At 36.3% G+C, this 7,428-nt stretch overlaps 1 pseudogene; it reads left to right on the forward strand.

Moving 5' to 3' along the window:
- The first annotated feature begins 3,832 nt into the window (after positions 1-3,832).
- LOC105117023 (protein NLP9-like) lies at positions 3,833-5,274 on the forward strand (annotated as a pseudogene).
- The last annotated feature ends 2,154 nt before the right edge of the window (positions 5,275-7,428 follow it).

Consider the following 7,428-nt stretch of genomic DNA (forward strand, 5'->3'; position numbering starts at 1 on the left):
CTACACAAAAATATGTACTCTCAACACTTTCATTTTATTTCTCTTCTTCTTTATCTATATTTGTTGATTTAAACATCAAATTGTATTTTCTTCTAAGAACAAATTTAAACATGATACTGGAAGAAATGTTGTTGCCACTTCATAGTTGTTAATAACGTGTAAGCCATATAAAAGAGTATGAATTGTTGATATTATTCCTATTGCTATTACTAATTTTAATTTATTTTCTTTTTATTTAAGTTTTTTTTTAATTTTTAGATTATATTTTTATTTTTGACATTCTTATTTAGATTATGTTTTATTTTCTTGCTTGAGATTTTTGACATTCACAATACTTTTAAAATATTTATAAAATTATAATATTTTTAATTGTAATACATGATAAAAAAATTTATTTTATTTTTTAATTAAGATATTTTTATTTTTTTCATTTATTTTGATTCATTTTGATATTTTTTATTGCTATAAAAAAGGGCAATTATGTTTTTTATTAATAATTATATTCGTTATTGTTGAGTTTATTTAATATAATATTATTTTTAATTTTTTTATATATATATATATATATATATATATATATATATATAAAATCTTTTGAGCTTTTGTAAAAAAAAATAATATTTTACTGTTATTAAATGTTTTAAATGTAATTTAAATGAAATGAAAAATATATCCCTAATAAATTTATGAGATATTTATCTTCCGTGGATTCCAAAACATGGCAGTCATCATATCCCAGTACTTTTTGCTACTCAACATTATTTTCAATGTTTCCATGGATTGAGAGCGAGATGGTGGGTTTTGTTATCTCAATTAAAAAATACAAGTCCGATTGGCATAGAGCAGGGCAGCTAGAATCACAGCAGCTACCACGTCCCCCCATGAACGAAGAAGAAGAGCTGGCCAACATGCTCCATGCTCAGTAGGACATGGAATGGCAGAAGACGCTTATAAGCTTCTGCTTCACATCAGGACTTCAAATAGCCCTTCATTTTCACCAAATTACTGATTCCAAACTCGATTCCTTGCATTTAGTCTGTGTCCTTCTTGCAATTATCTTTTCTTGCCTCTTTGTTTCATATTTTATCAACCCCACCAAGTTTCCGAGGACATCCAAGGTGTTGGGTAAAGTTTCAGTTTTCCTGGCAGCCACCGTGTTTTTCATCACCATTTCAATCCCATTCCCCCCTGGTGTCAAGTGGGCTACTTGGATAATCTATACCATTTCGTTGCTTGTTATTGCAATGTGCAATTTCTGCTACTAGACACGAACTTTACTGGGCATACATTTTTTCTGTCAGTGTTTGTATTTGTTCTTCATAATAAGGCTTGCATTTTAAAAACGAACATGTTGTTTCGTTGCTGCGTGTCGGTATTTTACTTAAACATCATATATCAAAAAGTTGAACACCAGATTCCTGGTTTTCCCCCTCCTATGTATATCCAAGCATTTTCCAATAGAAAAGCACTCAAAAGTGCATGATCTTAAGCTTCAATTTCAAGCATAACAGCAGCGCAATGTTGCATTGACTGTTAATTTAACTAGCAAGATATTTTCATCCTAATTACATCATCTTGAAAACTAGTTGTTTTATTATCACTTGGTGCTTGAATTAACCTGGCCAGATCTAGTGGATCGATCGTTAAATAACTCTTGCAAACTTCAAATTCTTGGGTCATCCTTTTTTTTCCCCTACCCATTATCCGTTTCACGAAATTTGGTCTACAAAGTGGAGAAAGAAAAAGTCCCGCACTTCCTTTATGATGATTATTAACATGATCATGATACTACAACAACAGCAAAAACTAAAATCCTCTTTTGTCTTTCTGTGCGGTGTTTGGTATCAACTATGCTATTTGCATTTCCTAAGCTCAATTGCAGTATCAATTTGTTTAACCAGATTGTCTTTTAATGTATTCGCACAAGTCCTATGAGATTACAACATGTGAAAGTGATTGTTCTGTTGTAACTATAGCTTTCATCGCCCGAAATTGAATGTTCACATTTTATGAGATTATCATTTTTCTCAATTTGTTTTTGTCATCCATATTTGCAGCAGCAAGGAAGGGAAGCCTGGTTCTTCTCTGGTCTCCTCAAATGTGAGATTTGACTCCCGGGAAGCAAATGTCTAAATATTTGGTTGGTCCGTTTACGGTGAGCAAACCTACCAGTCCAGAGGACATAAAGTTAATCCAATATGTCTTTGATTCTTCACTGATTGAGAGGACAGATTCTTTTTCCCCAAGTTATTGTTTGCTTAGCTGAATGCATTTAAGCTCACCAGTTGACCTATTCTGTACCTGTTTCTGCTAGTGAGACTATTGTTCATTGCAAGAATTATCATTTATCTCGGAGGGAATTATACTCACTGCGACCGAAGACCTGGGTTGATGATAGCGTCCTCTCTACGATATCTGATGCCATATCTTTAGTTAAGAGGAAGATGGAAGATTCTGTAAATTGGTATGTGCCAATTGTTTTTGCGGTAGGTTCCAAGATCATATTTGTACAATTGACATCTTATTCTGTTCAATTTTACAAGTCCACGACATGAAAAAACAGAATTTCCTTATTCTAATGTGTTGTACAGGAGAATGCAGATGATTCATCTAAGTGTATTTCTTTCACTAAAAAGCACAGGATCAAGGAAAACTACATGTCAAATCTTTTATGCTGTGAAAAGTTGAAGTTTGGTTTTCTTTAGTCCAATTAATGCATCCCATGCTTAGTTATGCTGTGAAAACTGTATTTGCAGGCGTTTGTTCCTGTCATTTCTTTCTGTTTGTTCTACAATTGAAAAGGCAAGTTTGTTGAGATATAGGATTCATTTGCTGCATCAAGTCCAAGTGAATGGGTTGACAGGCGACTGCATAAATTGGTAAATGGCTGCATACGTTATGAGCTATGGCAGATACAAGACCGGGGCAAGAAAAGAAGATAACTTTCGTTTCGGTCCCTATAATGGATCTTGAAAAAAAATTATTCCAAACGCAAAAAACTGTGGAAATAGTATGGATCTGCAGAAAACCCTTTTGTTGCAAATAACAGTTTTAAATATATTGGCTTTTGTCAATTAGGATATTATGTTTTTTTATTTACCCTGATGAAACTTCTTGTTCTTGTAGCCTGTAAATGTAACACCCATGTAACACACGGAGAGATGAAAACTGATGGAGCAAAGTGTGCTAGAGGAAGCTTCCTCGTTAATTATATCAAAATTAGAAGTCTAGTCAAGATTGAACTTCTTTCAAATTTAGGCAGGACAATCCAAATGCACTTGAAATTCTCAGCCACTTCTGTCTCGTATGGATCATTACTCAATTAAGAAAACCTTGTTAGCGTTTTTTTTAAGTCTCGAAAAGCACAAGGATGAAATTGAAAACAATTAAACTATGAGAATAGAGGGAAAATATCAGTAAATTAAAGGGGCTGAAAATAATTTAGTTTTGAAACCCAATGCCAAAAGTCAACAAGTCAACCTCCTTCAAGTCTTTAACCACTCCTCATCGTTCCACTTTCCAGCCATGGACAAGATGATCTGAGGAGTGAGAAGAATTGTTGCGGACAAAATTGTCGAAATACAAATGGATTTGGAACATTTGTCTTGCGTCGATGATGATTTGCCTCCTGCAATGTCGAGTCTATGGGAAAAGATGGAAAAAGCGTTATCGTTGCTTAAAAATTCTTTAGGAATCGGCCTGCAAAATCTCCCTTCCAAATTCTACGCTTCTTGAATATCGTCAACTGGAGGGTCCGAAAGGGCTTTCATGTCCAGAGCTTTTTGCTCGGGTATGGAATTGTGGATTTCCAAAATGGACCTCAAATGTACGTTATTACAGACCGAGTGAATACTCACACCTATCAGATGCCATCTCTTGTGGAGTAAGGGGTATTATTGCCTTTCTGGTCTTTGATTCTGCTGCACCCATGCATTGTGTTGCTGTGTTGGAGCTTGTGACCACGGAGGAGAAACAGGATTTTGATTTAGAGACGGAAAAAGCTTTCCAGGCTCTCCAGGTTTGTTTTCATTACATATATTTTTTCAATCAGATTTTGGATGACGATGAAAATACTACCCAATTTATTATCAGGATTTAGGAGAATAAGAAAGAGATGAAAGAAAGTAGATTTCCTTAGCACATCGAGTTTGAAGTCAAAGTTATTGTTATTTCTACTTTCGAAATCTCATAAAATGTGAATTTTCCTCCATTAGCTTCATTTTCTGTGATCTCTGTGTTTGCATTTGCTAGTGATTCTGAGGTGAAACAATCTTTAAGCTTTAAATTAGAGCTGACGAAGCATTCCTTATTACAACTGCATTAGCTTGACTCCAAAATATTTGTGCCATTAAATTATATGTGCAAAGAGACATTGGTCTTGTTTGATGGTGTTATAAACTCTGTATAAGCCCAACTGTTTGCAGGCTGCCGATTTACGGATCAATTTACAACCTCGATTTCGTCCTGAGGTATTTATCAGTAGTACCTTACAGTTTTTTCTATGCTAAATTAGGTTGTCTTCTGCTTTGTCTAATAGAAATTTTTTTCCTAGTGTTTTTCAAGGGATCAAAGAGTTGAGTTAACAGAAATCGCTAATGTTGCCAGAGCTGTATGCCAAACACACAGATTGCCACTTGCTCTGACATGGATTCCCGTGATTATACCTGGGGAGCTGTTGATGGTATTTCAAAATCTCATGTCAGATTATGTAATTCAGGTTTTTTGAGGACATGTGAACTTTCAATAGAGCGTACAGCTTGTTATTCAGCTGAGGACATGCAAGGCTTTGTGAATGCTTGTGAGCGACTATTTCTGAACACAGGGCAAGGTGCTGCGGGACAAGCCCACCGAACATATCTTCCTTCCCTTGAGCCTGATGTGAAGGAAAAACATGTAAGCGAGTATCCTCTTGCTCATCACACACGAAAGCATAATTAGAATGCTGCGGTTGCAATCCTGCTAAGGAGCACTGATGCTGATTATATCTATACATTAGAGTTCTTTCTCCCTATCCTCATGAAACAGAGTTCAGAGCACCAAGACTTGGTTAGGAATCTGAAGCTTACTCCACGGAAAACTTGTAAGAGCTTGAGAATGTTTTCGAAAGAAGAATTACTCGGGAACGAGGTTCTAAAGTTAGTAAAAACAATGATAAAATTGAACCTGCTCCAGATCCTGATGGTAATATATTCATCATATGTGCTGATAATAAACGACGAAAGGTATCTGAAGTGTGGAAATGGTTGGATAAGGTTATAGAAGAAAATTGTGCAGTATGGGCCATATATAAAGGATGCAAAAACAAGTATACAGGGGATAGCAAGAAGGAAACTTCAAATCTACACAAACACTTAAACGTTATTCAAAAAATAGACGGAGAGATGCAAAAACAAATATGTTTGTCCAATGGCGAAGATATTGAAGTTATCTAGCATCACCTACTAAGGACACCACTTGTCTGACATCACATGATCCAGATTCTGATGATAAGTTCCTGGGATTCCGTGAGTGGCATAAGCAGAAAGATGATGGCGATGTGGTTGCTTCACAAAAACTTGATCTTAATCGGTATTTAGGAGAGCCTTTGGAAAACCGGGATAAGGTTATTAGCTTGGTGGCGAGTCATTACTCCAAGATTTCCAGCACTTGGTGAATCCAAAATGGCTCGTGATTTCTTAGCAATTCCAATATCAGCTATTCTATCGAAGTCTGCTATCAGCGGTGCAGTTGCATTCAATGGTTTCAGGCCAGAGATCATATAGATGCTTTAATTTGCGGACGGGACTGGTTGGAAAGCCCTGAAAACAATTGAGTTCTTCACTTTCTAGAGACAGGTGAATCCAAAATGATTCTTCCCCCTAAATTTCTCAACATTGTTTTCCCGTTTTTTTTCCTGCCATTATTGGTTAATGAAATTTGGCTGCACAGTCACACACTTCCCTTGTAATGATTCTTAACAGGGTCATGAGGATAAAACAATAGCAGAAGCTAAATTTGATATGCATTTCCTAAGCTTGATGGTGCAACGTTGATAAATTATAGTACCAATTTGTTTAACCGGATTGTTTTTTTAAGGTATTAGCATATGTCTTACGCGTTGACAACATGTGAACGTGATTGTTCTGTTGTAACTATAGTTTTCGTCACCCGAAATTGAATGGAGGGCACTGAACATGTAACCAATTTCGATAAAATGTTGACATTTTATGGGATGATCATTTTTCTCAATCTGTTCTTGTCGTCCATATTTGCAGGAGCAAGGACGGGATTTCTGGTTCTTCTCTGGTCTCCTTAAATGTGAGATCTGACTCACTTGTGAAGCAAACGTCTAAATATCTAGTTGGTCCGTTTACAGTGAGCAAACCCACCAGTCCAGAGGACTTGAAGTTAATCCAATACGTCTTCGATTCCTCACTAAATGGTAGGTCAGAATTTTTTCTGAGAGTTCTTTTTTGCTTAGCTGAACGATTTTAAGTTCACCTGTTCTATACTTGTTTCTGCTAGTGAGATTGTTGTTCAATGCAATAATTATTATTTAACTCGGCGGGAGTTATGCCCCATGAGACCATAGACCTGGATTGATGATAACGTCCTTTCTACATTCTTAGCTCATAGATACTACATAAAAGGTTTTTTTAGGCCCATATTATATTGTATTGATCAAGGGTTATACATAACACCGTGATTACACTGAATTTCAACACCTTACAACATGCAAATGGAAGCCTTGTTACGAAGAACAAATACAAACACTAACAGAAAAAACATATGCCATGTAAAGCTCATGTCTAGTAGCAGAGATTGCAGATTGCAATAACAAGCAACGAAATGGCATAGATTATCCAAGTAGTCCACTTGACACCAGGGGGGAATGGGATTGAAATGGTGATGAAAAACACGGTGGCTGCCAGGAAAACGGCAACTTTACCCAATACTTTGGATGTCATCGGAAACTTGGCGGGGTTGATAAAATGTGAAACAAAGAGGCAAGAAAAGATAATTGCAACAAGGATACAGACTAAATGCAAGGAATCGAGTTTGGAATCAGTAATTTGGTGAAAATGAAGGGCTATTTCAATTCCTGATGTGAAGCAAGTGCTTATAAGCACCTTTTGCCATTCCTTTTCCCGCTCATCATGGGGATTGTCGACCAGATCTTCTCCGAGACGTGTTAGCTGCTGTGATGCTATTTGTCGTGCTCTATGCCAGAGTCGGGACACAGATTCTGGAGCACCATTCTCCATGGTTTTCCTGTGCTGTATGCTATAAAGCTTGAGAAGACTGGGAAATAATTTATAAGAAACGAAAAACACTAAAGCACAATTGCCCAAGAGTTTCCTGCAGCTAGAGTGGATTTATATAAGGCATCATCCGACGAGGAACGTGACAATGGCGGAAAGTGACAATGACGTTTTTTCCTCTGGACCA

The sequence above is a fragment of the Populus euphratica genome, unplaced genomic scaffold (genome assembly GCF_000495115.2).
Source record: "Populus euphratica unplaced genomic scaffold, PopEup_1.0 scaffold1146.1, whole genome shotgun sequence".
Lineage (NCBI taxonomy): Eukaryota > Viridiplantae > Streptophyta > Magnoliopsida > Malpighiales > Salicaceae > Populus > Populus euphratica.